Source organism: Ovis canadensis, chromosome 10, assembly GCF_042477335.2.
Source record: "Ovis canadensis isolate MfBH-ARS-UI-01 breed Bighorn chromosome 10, ARS-UI_OviCan_v2, whole genome shotgun sequence".
Lineage (NCBI taxonomy): Eukaryota > Metazoa > Chordata > Mammalia > Artiodactyla > Bovidae > Ovis > Ovis canadensis.
Genome location: NC_091254.1, coordinates 67,339,238 through 67,353,796, shown reverse-complemented (window position 1 = coordinate 67,353,796; position 14,559 = coordinate 67,339,238). Strand labels below are relative to the sequence as shown.

General features: G+C 42.0%; 1 protein-coding gene across 8 annotated transcripts in view; it reads right to left on the bottom strand.

Moving 5' to 3' along the window:
• Positions 1 to 14,559, bottom strand: part of SCEL (sciellin) — a 126,782-nt gene that overhangs the window by 71,254 nt on the left and 40,969 nt on the right. The gene's annotated exons all lie outside the window — the stretch shown is intronic.

Below are 14,559 nucleotides of genomic sequence, written 5' to 3'. Positions count from 1 at the left end.
CTCGAGTACGTTCCATAGAAATACCCTGTGATCTCGACTCTGTACCTCTCTGGCTTCTGCGTTGCACTAGGGAGCATGTAGGCTCTGGAGTTGGGCTGCCTGAATTGCCAGCTGTGTGATAAGGGCCTAAATTATTCCATTTCCTCATTTGTAGTAACCCTTCCAACAGCACTGTGGGGGTGCTGTCGGGACTGAATGAAATCATGCTTTTATTTAACACATTTATTGGTAGCTTTCTATGCATGAGGCACTCTACAAAGTGGATAATTTCCCTGTTTTCAGAAGGTTTTCAATGCACAAATAAATAAATGGCAGATGAATAAAAGTACTAAGAAGACAATAAAGCAGTGAGAGAATATAGTGATGGTGTGGGAACACCTGTGTGTGAGGTGAAACAAGCCAGGACCTGCAGGAAGTGATCAACTGAGCCAGGAGGATGTTGGAGAAAGAGCATCATCAGCTTTGCAATGGCATCTGACACTTGCAACTGGATGAGACCGCTCAGGAAGTCAGCCTAGGCAGAGAAGGAAGAGGGCCAAGGCTGGAACCCCGGATCCCAGCAACATTTAGACATCAAGAATAGGGGGAGGAAACAGCAAAGGGATCTGAAGAGAAGCAGCCAAAGAGAAAAGAAGAGAAATACAAGGGTGTGGTGCCAGGAAGTCAAGGGAGACAAGTGTTTCCGGAAGGAGTAACTAGCCTTGCCAAATGCAAGACATTTGACAGATCAGATAAAACTGGGGTGAAGAGTTACCGTGGTGTTGGCAATATAGGGGTCATTGATAAACCTGACGAAGGCAGTTTTGATGGAGCAGTAGTGAAAAAAAAAAAAAAAACCAACCTCCTAGGAGTGGATCTCAAAGAAAATGGGAGACAGAGGGATAGACATAGAGAATTCTTTTGAGGCACTTTGCAGTGAAGAGGGAAGAGAAAATTGGGAAGCTACCTGAAAGTTGGTAGGGCAATGAAAAGTACGAGAGTATGTAGATATGCCAATGGAATGTTCCAGGGAAGATGGCAAATTTGATGGTTCCGGAGAGTGAGCAGAAAATGCTTAGACATGGGAAGCAAGAAGATTGACAGCACATGCAGGAAGGCTGGTCTTGGAAGCACAGAGAGCAAGCTCATTGAATCCTCTCTTCAGTCCCAGAGATAAGTATTCTACTTCTTCCTACTTTATAGATGAAAAGATGCAGGCACAGAAAGTGAAAATAAATACCCTGTGATGATACAGCTGGTAAGGGGCAGAGTGCAAAACCCAAACCAAGAAGTCTGGCTCCATAAAACATCCCCCATGATGCTGTCTCTCAAGGATTCTTTGGGCAACACCAATGGCTCCGCTGAAGTCAATGCTCATGGAACTACAATAAGGCCAATACCCATTGCTTTCTTCTGCCATACTCGGTTCTTCAGGGGCAGGAACAGATTGAACAGAGAGTGGATTTAAGGAAGCTTCTAATTCAGCCAAGAGAGTGCAATAAAGACTGATGACAGGGAGGAGAAGGGGATCTGTGAGGAGGTGATTACAGTGAAGGGCTGTGGGAGCTGAGATGGACATGGAGGGAAGTGAGGATGTGAGGGCAGAAGGGCTGTGGAAAGATGGTAGAATCAATTGACTGGGGGTTGTGGGACTGGGAAACTTCTGGCATCAGAGGACTGGAGGGATTGAACCAGAAAGTGTAGACAGAAGGTGAGTAGGTGGAAAATGGAAGCCAGAAAAGGGAAAGCTTTGAAGTTTTGTAGTGTATATGGTTTCTTACAAGGGGAAAATCTGTGGGTGGCTGGGGTAGGGCAATGGACAAGATCATTGGAGAGGAGATCAAGAAAGTGAAAGTCCAGGATGGGAAGGATCCATTACATGAATTTGGGAATCACCAGGCATTATGAGGGCTTCCCTGATTGCTCAGTTGGTAAAGAATCCACCTGCAATGCAGGAGATGCCAGTTCGGTTCCTGGGTCAGGAAGATCCACTGGAGAAGCGATAGGCTACCCACTCCAGTATTCTTGGGCTTCCCTTGTGGCTTAGCTGGTAAAGAATCCGCCTGCAATGTGGGAGACCTGGGTTCGATCCCTGGGTTAGGAACATCCCCTGGAGAAGGGAAAGGCTACCCACTCCAAGATTCTGGCCTAGAGAATTTCGAGGACTATACAGTCCATGGGGTCAGAAAGAGTCGGACACGGCTGAGTGACTTTCACTTTCAGGCATTACGATGGGAGGAGTGTGGGGAAATAGTGAGCCAAGTGCTGAAGTCCCCACAGAGTGAGGGTGAGATGACTCCAGGGAAGGAGAGACGCTCACAGGAAATGGCTTCAAGGAGGGCAGGGAGAAACAGAAATTAGCAATAAGGAGCAAACAGGATCCCTCCTCTTCCTCCAGACCACACAATGCATGGGATTAGAAGAAAAGCAGCTGTTACTGAGAAGGAGGCTGGGGGAGTAGGGTTCTCTGGGAGAACCCACCAAGGAGGGGAGAGATCATTCAGTCAGGGACGAGACTGAAGAGGAGTGAGTTTTGACGATAATGGATGACACATCCAGGAAGGTTCTGTGGACCGGTTTGAGGGGTTGGGATGCTGTAGGGCTGGGTCACAGAGAAAGCGATGGCACCCCACTGCAGTACTCTTGCCTGGAAAATCCCATGGATGGAGGAGCCTGGTAGGCGGCAGTCCATGGGGTCGCAAAGAGTCAGACATGACTGAGCAACTTCACTTTCACTTTTCACTTTCATGCATTGGAGAAGGAAATGGCAACCCACTCCAGTGTTCTTGCCTGGAGAATCCCAGGGACGGGGGAGCCTGGTGAGCTGCCGTCTATGGGGTCGCACAGAGTCAGACACGACTGAAGCGACTTAGCAGCAACAGCAGCAGCAGCAGGGCTGGGTCAGGTTCAGTGATGCACAGAGCTCTGCAGGGATGGTCCAGGTGATAAGAAATGATCTAACTGGGGTTCCCATAGGGATCCATGGCCACAGGGGTGGGAGACATGACGGAATTAGTCCGGAAGCTTTTCTGGCTGAGTGTGGCAGTGAGTCCCTGGTGAGAAACAGTGGAGGAGTGGACACAGAGCACAGTGGGTCTTCTGGTCCTTGTGGCTTTGAAGCCAGCAAGAGGGCAAGGCAAGGCTTTAAAGCACCGCCTGGCTTAGTGTAAGGGTTGTGGCTGCTGTTGTTTTCATGCCAAGTGGTCCCAGCCCTGTAACAGAGCCAAACCACCGGCACTTCCTAATCCCATCCCACCCCACACCACGGTCTCTCTCCTCTAGGGCGTACCTCCTGCTACTTTCCACCTGGAGAGCCCTCCTTGCCCTTCAGCCTCTGGTTGAGGGGGTTAGTGGGTGGAGTGGTACCCAATGCTCTGGTGAACACTCTTCTATGTCTCCCAGAGTAGTGCACCTTCTTCACAACACATACTGTGCTGGTCTGAATTGCACATAATTTTCTGTCTCCACCCTGGCTGGACCGAAAGTCCCTAAAAGGATAGTTACACACTACCAAGTACTAGGATTGTACACGATGTTGATGCCCGATAAAGATGTGTTGGAAAGGGGAGCGATTGGCTGAATTTTTATTTGGTAAGAAGGAAAATGGGTACTGAACAGGAGTCTAAAGCTTTGAAAATCTGTTCAAGGTTACCTGTCCCATAGAAGTCCATTGTCCGTTGTTGACTCCACTACCAAGTACCTGGTAGCTCAGCTGGTAAAGAATCTGCCTGCAATGCGGGAGACCTGGGTTCAATCCCTGGGTCGGGAAAATTCCACTGGAAAAGGGATAGGCTACCCATTCCACTATTCTTGGGCTTTCCTTGTGGCTCAGCTGGTAAAGAATCTGCCTGCTATGTGGGAGACCTGGATTCGATCCCTGGGTTGGGAAAATCCCCCGGAGAAGGGAAAGTCTACCCACTCCAATACTCTGACCTGAAGAACTGCATGGACTGTATAGTCAACAGGGTCGCAAAGAATCAGACACAACTGAGCAACTTTCACTGAGTACCTGGTGGGCGCTGGCTGCTCAGATGAGTTATTGTGTAATACGATATGCCTGCAAAAAGTAATTTACAGGAAAACACTCTCCCAAGGCAATTAGATGTTCTTTTATTTGTATTGATTGTCATCATCTTCTCTTCTCAAAACATATCCCTGTGTTGCAACAATGTAATGTCACTCAAATAATAATGTGTCTTTCATGCATCTGTGTTGATGAGCTGGTTATATGCATCTCTTCCAGGGACAGAGGAAAGGATAAGAAGTTGGTTGGCCCCAGATATTAATGAGTCTACACAGAGCACTGGATATCTAAAAACAGGCAGGAGAGTAGTAACAAGATGGAAAGGAAGTTTACAAAAAAGGAGACAAGGGATGGTGCCCAACTTTGCTTATGCCAGAATCACAGTGATACAAAGCTAAGTTTTTTCCATGTAAAGTGGTGCTAAGTTACTTCAGTCGTGTCTGACACTTTTGTAACCCCATGGACTGTAGCCCACCAGGCTCCTCTGTCCATGGGATTCTCCAGGCTAGAATACTGGAGTGGGTTGCCATTTCCCCCTCCAGGGGATCTTCCCAACTCAGAGATCAAGCCCTTGTCTCTCATGTCTCCTGCATTAACGGGTGGGTTCTTTACCACTAGCCCCACCTGGGAAGCCACTAAGCCCTCAAAGAGGCTGGAAAAGATTGCCTGGATGTGTCTGAGAGGCAGAGATGAGTAGAGAAGAAGATCTGGGTGTACAGGAAGGAGATGGTTTGGGGAAATAAAAGTCAGATGTGCATTTGTGAAGGCCAAGAAAAGCAGAGAAGCGAGAGTAATGCATTTACACCCCTACTGGGCTGGGCCAGGGCAAGGCCACGCTGACTTCAGTCCATCTCAGAGGAGCTTTTTGCATCTCCGCAGTGACAGTCACAGATGACAGAACCCCGGCCCTGGGGGCAATGAGAGGCGTCATTCAAGCTGAGCCAGGAGCTTGAGGCCACGCCAAGCGGGGGCTTTAGAATGCGAGAGTGAGACAGGAAGCTGTGGCCTGGAATGTTTCGAAGAGACAAAAACAAGAGACATTTCCGTGAAATGATCTTGTCTGAACACCACTGTGAGATGTGCGTTTAAGCTTGGATCAGTTGACCCTGGTTCACCCCTGTCTTTCCCTCCAGCCTATAAGACCTTCCTCGGGGTTGATGACGCCACACTAGCTGCTATAATTGTAAAAAAATAACTTCCAGGGATCAAAAGGCAGCTTTCCTGGGCAACATTTGAAAACCTGCAGATTGTAGCCCGAAGGCCAGAGCTAATAGAAATAACACTGTCAAACTGTTTATGTTCCCTCATTTCCATAAGCTCCTGCAAAGGTCACCTCTTTGTATTATGGTTTTTTGGAAAACATGCTTGGCTCTGTGACTCGTGTTCCAGAATGACTTTGTGAAGAACCTTTCTATGACTCAACACAGGTCAGGGCTGAAAGAATAATTGACTCTTAAAAACTGATGGTGAATTTTGTTTTACTTCGTGAAGTGATGTAGCCGCTTAGCAGCATGCTTAGCTGTTGTAGTCTGCCAGTAGAATTCTTATTCCAACAATAGCAAAAGAAATGGAGCTTACATTTTTTTGAGCTTCAGTAACATGTCAGCTTGTCCAAGCTGACATACTTCTCACATACTTTATTTTATTTAGTCTATATCTATCCTGGGGAATGTGTGTATGTGTGTGTGTGTGTGTATTTATATATATATATATATAATATATACAATTTATTTTTTTCACTGAGTCTCAAAAAAGGTAAGCAATTTGCCCTGGGTCACACTGGTAGTAAGTGACTCAGCCAAGGTTCTAACCCAGTCTTACTCGTGTCTGATTCCATGTTTTCTCCTCTATATCAGGCATCCCCTTGGTCTGTGGCCTGTTAGGAACTGGGCTGCAGAGCAGGAGGTGAGTGGTGGGCTAGTGAGTGAAGCTTCATCTGTATTTACAGTTGCTCCCCACCGCTCACGTTACTGCCTGAGCTCCACCTCCTGTGAAGATCAGCAGAGACATAATAGACGTAATGCACTTGAATCATCCTGAAACCATCCCCCCTCCCTAGTCCACGGAAAGATTATCTTCCACAAAACCTGGTGCAAAAATGTTGGGGACTGCTACACTCTATTGTACTGTACTAAACCATTATTCTTCCAGGTATTTCCAATGAAAATCTAATAACAATAAGAGATCCTGCATTATTTGCTTGCCCAAAGGTGTCAGTTCAAAATCACTTATTCTACAACTGCCCTAGTTATTATGTTAGGACATATAACAAGCAAAGTTGGGCATTCAAGACTAGGAAAGGTGTGATGTGGTCCATGGTCTCAAAGAGCTTGCAGAATGCAAGGCATTCTAAAGATTCCAGAAAATAATCTTTCGATTATTTGTTCAAAAGCATGATTGCTCTAACAGTGTCTTACTTTCAGTGGCCAGGAGCCATTTCAATGAACCACACCACAACAAAGAGCATGCATTGAACAAAAATTTCAGAGACCTAGGTTTTAGACTAGTTTTGCCACTGACTTCCAGTTTGATCATGGAAAGAACACTGACCCTCTCTGAAGAATCTGCTTCTTCATTTATAAAAGGATGAGATTGGCTCAGATCTGTGGCTGGCAAACCACGCCATGATCATGAGAAGGCAGAATATTGCAAGGAATCTTCAATTCCACAGTAGTCGTGAATACTACTTGCTATGCGCTAAGTACCCGGAATATTCATATACTGTACTTTCTAAATGTATGACTATTCAGTTGTGGTTAATAAAATTTAAATGGCATAATTTAATATAAGAACACAAATAAACTTCAGCTTCTAATAGACACAGAGGGATAGAAATTTTCAAGTATTGCTGAATTCATAGCAGCACATTCTGAATTAACTTTCTCCTCATTCTATTAAAATACTAAAAAAAATAACATATCCTGACTCAGGTTTATGTTTTAATTATTTTGAATAAATATAATTGGTATTCTAGGCATTCAGATACAATTTTAAAATCACTATACTTTGACATTTTACTGAGCGTTTTAGACTTAGTTTTTGCAAAATGGCTTCTAGTTAATACAAGAAGATGTTTGTTGTGATAAAAATTAAATATAATGATTTAATTTAGGGTGACAGCAAACTTCGTAGAAGGCTTGGTACCAATAGTGTTAAAAATGTTGCAGCATAATTAGAAAAGCTACATTTTACCATTTATAGTTACAGATGGGAAAATATAACTGTAGTGCAAGGTTGCCATAGCAACCCACTTCTCAATCAGATTTTTTTTTTCTCCTCCATATCTACCAATCAGCTAAGTGGAAGTGAAAACCACTGAAAGAGAAGAGATTGAAACAAATATGGACGAGAAATTATGAAAGTACGTAACAAGCATTTCACAATATGGTGATTTCTTGCATGTGTTTCCACTACTTTAATTTTACCAGATATTATGCAATTTATTTTCTGACTTTGGAAATGATTGCAGAAAAAAAACACATTGGTTTTTTGTTTTTGTTTTTTTTTTTTTTGGTGGTGCTGGTGATTTGCTTCATTGCTTCTCCAGAATCACTACAATGGGTAACACTGTAAACATTCATATTGTTTAAGCAACTGCTACCTAAATCTGGCTTCCACGAGTTTCTTAAATGAGCTTCATATGCCATCAAAGCACTGTATCTCTGCATCACCTAAATACAAAGGCATATGTACTTAAATTTACCGTAAACAGAATACCAAGAGTTGAAGGTGGGTTCTAAAATCAGAAGCGACTTTAATATTAACTTCCTAGAAATGCTGCATCTGTATTTTATTGCAATTTGACTGAGCACTTCTCACGAATGGCACCTATTATCCACACCATTGGCTCAAGTCCTGGCATATGTTATCACTCTTTTAAAGACTCAAAGAAAAGAAAAAGTTTAAGAGCTTGAGAAATTAAGATAGACACTAGTGATTGCTGACAAATTGCTTTGCGTCAGGCTTTCTGATAAATCTTAAAATGAAACAAGTGGAAAAGGAAAAACTTTCACTGGCTCTGCCCTTCTAATAATTTTCCATATTGATGACACATGTATTTCTTTTATATGTATTTCAGAATCTTGAATATATAGAGCTCAAATTACATTACACCAAAACATTAAAACAGAAGCAATATTCTGAAATAATGAAAGGGATTTGAACACGGGAAAGGGGGTAAACCCGTGATCACAGAGGAAGGAGAGACAGATCACTGCAATGAGGAACAAAAGTTGTAGAGCTAAAATTTGATTCAGTCCTGATTAAAATGGAAAGAAACTATAGGTTCTGATGGCAGTTGAAAACAGGATTTCAGAGGAAATAATCTTGTTAACCCAGGTTGACAGGTTTCCCTGGTAGCTCAGCTGGTAAAGAGTCCACCCATAGTGCAGGAGAGCCCAGTTTGATTTCTGGGTTGGGAAGATCCCCTGGAGAAGGCATAGGCTACCCACTCCAGTATTCATGGCTTCTCTGGTGGATCAAATGGTAAAGAATCCGTCTGAATGCGAGAGACCTGGGTACAATCTCTGGATTGGGAAGATCCCCTTGAGGACAGCTCGGCAACCTGCTCCAGCCAGTATTCTTGCCTGGGGAATCCCCATGGACAGAGGAGCCTGTCCTGTGACAGAGATGGGCTACAGTCCAAGGGGTCGCAAAGAGTTGGACATGACTGAGTGACTAAGCACAGCACACACAGCACATACAGATTGGTCATTCAAAACCCTGTGCTAGAGTTTTCCCTTCTGAACAAGAGAAGAAAGAGATCAGAGAACATTTATATCCAAGGACCAAGGAGTTACATTAGAAAGCAGCTAGAAAGAGTTTTATTTAAGTTCAGAACTTTACCTGCTGTGTCTTACTACCATGAATTACAGCTTCTTTCTCTACGTGTTTTATCAGAAAGAGGGCAAGAGACTTTCAGAGACATTTGACTCTTAATTCCAAAATGTTGTTTGATCAGCAGATCTTAACCTTCTCATTGCAAGACTAATGTGTGTCATACATAAAATGACACTTGTCTTAAGACATTGCTTATTTTCTTCAGCTCTACTATATAGTTATATTAGAAAATTTAACTTGCTCATTTAAAATCTAGTTGAATTCACCGATGTGATAGACATGAGTTTGAGTAGGCTCCAGGAGTTAGTGATGGACAGGGAAGCCTGGCGTGCTGCAGTCCATGGTGTTGCAAAGAGCTGGACACAACTGAGTGACTGAACTGAGCTGAATTCACCAACCTCATGTTAATTATATAGACAGAATGAGATGTAGATATATTTCTAGATGTAGCTATAGAAATATCAATGGCTGTAGACATAAGCATAGACTTGTAGAGTGATAGGTACAGATATACATATAAATATAGAGAAAAGTGTGATATTATGGGTTCTTCTATTGATTAAAAAAAAAAAAAGCTTAAGACCCTTTGTGTACAGCTTACATCATACCTGTAACAGATTTTAATCCAACACAACACCAATACAAGTTGTCAATCGAAACACAACTAAGTTTGGTTCTTCCACACTACGTAAGTCAAGGAAGGGAAAACTGAGGAATGGGGTAGTCCATGGGGTTAAAGATCACAGAGAGGTTCAGTTCAGTTCAGTCGCTCAGTCATGTCCAACTCTTTGCGATCCCGTAAATCTCAGCATGTCAGGCCTCCCTGTCCATCACCATCTCCCAGAGTTCACTCAGACTCACGTCCATCGAGTCTGTGATGCCATCCAGCCATATCATCCTTGGTCGTCCCCTTCTCCTCCTGCCCCCAATCCCTCCCAGCATCAGACTCTTTTCCAATGAGTCAACTCTTCGCATGAGGTGGCCAAAGTACTGGAGTTTCAGCTTTAGCATCATTCCTTCCAAAGAAATCCCAGGGCTGATCTCCTTCAGAATGGACTGGTTAGATCTCCTTACAGTCCAAGGGACTCTCAAGAGTCTTCTCCATTTTTTTTTTAAGGAATCTCCACACTGTTCTCCATAGTGGCTGTACTAGTTTGCATTCCCACCAACAGTGTAGGAGGGTTCCCTTTTCTCCACACCCTCTCCAGCAATTACTGCTTGCAGATTTTTGGATCGCAGCCATTCTGACTGGTGTGAAGTGGTACCTCATTGTGGTTTTGATTTGCATTTCTCTAATAATGAGTGAAGTTGAGCATCTTTTCATGTGTTTGTTAGCCATCCATATGTCTTCTTTGGAGAAATGTCTATTTAGTTCTTTGGCCCATTTTTTGATTGGGTCGTTTATTTTTCTGGAATTGAGCTGCAGAAGTTGCTTGTATATTTTTGAGATTAGTTGTTTGTCAGTTGCTTCATTTGCTATTATTTTCTCCCATTCAGAAGGCTGTCTTTTCACCTTGCTTATATTTTCCTTTGTTGTGCAGAAGCTTTTAATTTTAATTAGATCCCATTTGTTTATTTTTGCTTTTATTTCCAGAATTCTGGGAGGTGGATCATAGAGGATCCTGCTGTGATTTATGTCTGAGAGTGTTTTGCCTATGTTCTCCTCTAGGAGTTTTATAGTTTCTGATCTTACATTTAGATCTTTAATCCATTTTGAGTTTATTTTTGTGTGCGGTGTTAGAAAGTGATCTAGTTTCATTCTTTTACAAGTGGTTGACCAGTTTTCCCACCACCACTTGTTAAAGAGATTGTCTTTACTCCATTGTATATTCTTGCCTCCTTTGTCAAAGATAAGGTGTCCGTATGTGTGTGGATTTATCTCTGGGCTTTCTATTCTGTTCCATTGATCTATATGTCTGTCTTTGTGCCAGTACCATACTGTCTTGATGACTGTGGCTTTGTAGTAGAGCCTGAAGTCAGGCAAGTTGATTCCTCCAGTTCCATTCTTCTTTCTCAAGATTGCTTTGGCTATTCGAGGTTTTTTGTATTTCCATACAAATCTTGATACCTTATGACCCAGCAATCCCACTGCTGGGCATACACACCGAGGAAACCAGAATTGAAAGAGACACATGTACCCCAATGTTCATCGCAGCACTGTTTATAATAGCCAGGACATGGAAACAACCTAGATGTCCATCAGCAGATGAATGGATAAGAAAGCTGTGGCACATATACACAATGGAGTATTACTCAGCCGTTAAAAAGAATTCATTTGAATCAGTTCTGATGAGATGGATGAAACTGGAGCCGATTATACAGAGTGAAGTAAGCCAGAAAGAAAAACACTAATACAGTATACTAACACATATATATGGAATTTAGGAAGATGGCAATGACGACCCTGTATGCAAGACAGGGAAAGAGACACAGATGTGTATAACGGACTTTTAGACTCAGAGGGAGAGGGAGAGGGTGGGATGATTTGGGAGAATGACATTCTAACATGTATACTATCATGTGAATTGAATCGCCAGTCTATGTCTGACGCAGGATGCAGCATGCTTGGGGCTGGTGCATGGGGATGACCCAGAAAGATGTTATGGGGAGGGAGGTGGAAGGGGGGTTCATGTTTGGGAATGCATGTAAGAATTAAAGATTTTAAAATTTAAAAAATAAAAAAATAAAAAATAAATAAATAAAGGCAATACAGATAAAACAGAAAAAAAAAAAAAAGAGTCTTCTCCAACACCACAGTTCAAAAGCATCAATTCTTCGGCGCTCAGCCTTCTTCACAGTCCAACTCTCATATCCATACCTGACCACAGGAAAAATCATAGCCTTGACTAGACGGACCTTAGCTGGCATATTCTCTGTTTTTGAATATGCTATCTAGGTTGGTCATAACTTTTCTTCCAAGGAGTAAGCGTCTTTTAATTTCATGGCTGCAGTCACCATCTGCAGTGATTTTGGAGCCCAGAAAAATAAAGTCTGACACTGTTTCCACTGTTTCCCCATCTATTTCCCATGAAGTGATGGGACCAGATGCCATGATCTTCGTTTTCTGCATGTTGAGCTTTAAGCCAACTTTTTCACTCTCCTCTTTCACTTTCATCAAGAGGCTTTTTAGTTCCTCTTCACTTTCTGCCATAAGGGTGGTGTCATCTGCATATCTGAGGTTATTGATATTTCTCCCAGCAATCTTGATTCCAGCTTGTGTTTCTTTCAGTCCAGCGTTTCTCATGATGTACTCTGCATATAAGTTAAATAAGCAGGGTGACAATATACAGCCTTGATGTACTCCTTTTCCTATTTGGAACCAGTCTGTTGTTCCATGTCCAGTTCTAACTGTTGCTTCCTGACCTGCATACAGATTTCTCAAGAGGCAGGTTAGGTGGTCTGGTATTCCCATCTCTTTCAGAATCTTCCACAGTTTATTGTGATCTACACAGTCAAAGGCCTTGGCATAGTCAATAAAGCAGAAATAGATGTTTTTCTGGAACTCCCTTGCTTTTTCCATGATCCAGCAGATGTTGGCAATTTGATCTCTGGTTCCTCTGCCTTTTCTAAAACCAGCTTGAACATCAGGGAGTTCACGGTTCACGTATTGCTGAAGCCTGGCTTGGAGAATTTTGAGCATTACTTTACTAGCATGTGAGATGAGTGCAATTGTGCGGTAGTTTGGTTCGGGGGAAAAACATTCAGGAAAATGATCTCTCCTTGTAATAACTGGGAATGGGTGTGTGGGAGAAAATGAAATCTCTGGGAAAGATTAGGTGATGGAAAAATGAAGGTTCACAAAATGAAGAACAGAAATGAGAGTGAATGTTGGTATTAACGGGAAATTCTTTTGCAGAAGAGGAGAAAGGGGAGAAAGGGAGATGGAGACCAGTGAATAAGTAAAGGTCAAAGGGAAATAAAGTTAGCATGGGCTATTAGCTAGTATTAAACATCACAGTTCTCCATTTTTATCTGTTCTTGACCTATTTCCATCTTCTTTTTGTTCTTCTGGGGATAAAGATCTCTTTTTGAAACCTTTGATTTCCTTTCATCATTTAATAATTGCTTCTAGTTTTCGGCTTCTGCTGAAAAGGCTACTACTTCTCAGCCCTGAGAATGCACTGGTATTAAAGGTGAGAAATAGAAGCAGTACTTCGAGCTGTTCCAACAAAAAGCACTTTAGGAATCAAAGGCATTGCTATATTACTATTATTCTCTCCTTTCCCTGAAAGCTTTGGATAACATTAGCTCTGATCCTCAAAGAACTCAAAGTCTTTTGGTCTAGCCATTCTATTAATAATCTGTGACTTTAAGAAAGGAGTGGATATTTAAATTCATCAACCTTATCCAATAATCTTCTCTCTGCCTTAAATCTGGTGCTAGGCATCTGATCCAGAAATCAGAAATAGCAGCACTGTAACTTATTTTATCTTCCATGTAAATCACATCCAGCTATGCATAAACTGTAAGGGCATGTAGCCAGGCAGTATCAGTTCTGTTCAGAGATCCATGGCTGAATGTGCACTGAGCTCATATGATGGGAGTGCATGGAGAGCCCTTCCGTATCTTTACACAGTTATATAACAGTTGCTTATTATGATGGTAATTTACATGAACAATGGAATAACAGATAAAAGATAAAAATAAGTTATTTGGGAAATTAGTAATAAATGTTTCTAAGTATCAGTTACTGTCTATCAAGACAAAATTGGATGGAATATACAGTGGTATCTTACAATAATAACTTGGGTAGTTCCATGAAAGGTACCACTCGTGGAGAAATAGCTAAACACAGCCTGAGGAGAAAGGAGGTTATAAATTAGGGACATAATCCATATTTGGCAGTTCATATAATTGGAAACCACCCACAGGTTTACAAAGATGAACAGGTTTAAAAAGAAAATATTTTAAGAGAAGGTTGGTATAATTCCAAGCTGTGATTATTCAACATGTCCAATCATTTTATACATATGTTATACACATATAATACATATGTACACACACACACATATATAGATGAAGCCAAGGGTATGAAAGACAGTTTGAGTTCTTTTTGTCTATTAGTCAACTAAAGTTATTTATGTCCTTATAGATTCAACTTAAATGATAAGACACTTCCAAATATACCTATTATTTGGAAATAGAAGACACATTAAAAGCCTGTGCAACAGCTGAAAACTTTGGGAAATAAAACAGTCTCATATGAAACAAGGGCACTGCTTCATACCCTTTTTCCAAGTGTTGGATTGGGAAAATGAATCCCATTTAAACATGGAAATATTGGGTGAAGATATTCTAGGGGTTGATGACATGGAAATAATTTTGGATACCTAAAACCAAAACCAACTTGGAGACCTATTTTTCTTCAAGTGCTAATGACAACAGATTATGAGAGGCCTCCACTGTGTCTGTTTCACTGAAGGCTTGAGTGTAGGCTCCGTGTTTTGTTCACTGATATCTCCCAAGATCCTAGAACAGTATCGGGCATACAGTAATCAGTTATTATTAAATATTTATTCAGTTAAATGGTTGTTGACATTCCCAGTATGGAAATTGTAGAACCAGGTGTTCTCCACATGGGCTCTAATTTAGTGATAATTATTGCTCTCAACAGCAACAAAAAAGTAAGAGCAAACACTACTCATCTGTCACTTTACGTTTACCAAGAACTTGCCATACACATTCCCATCCTGACATCTGGGTTCATCAGAGCAAAA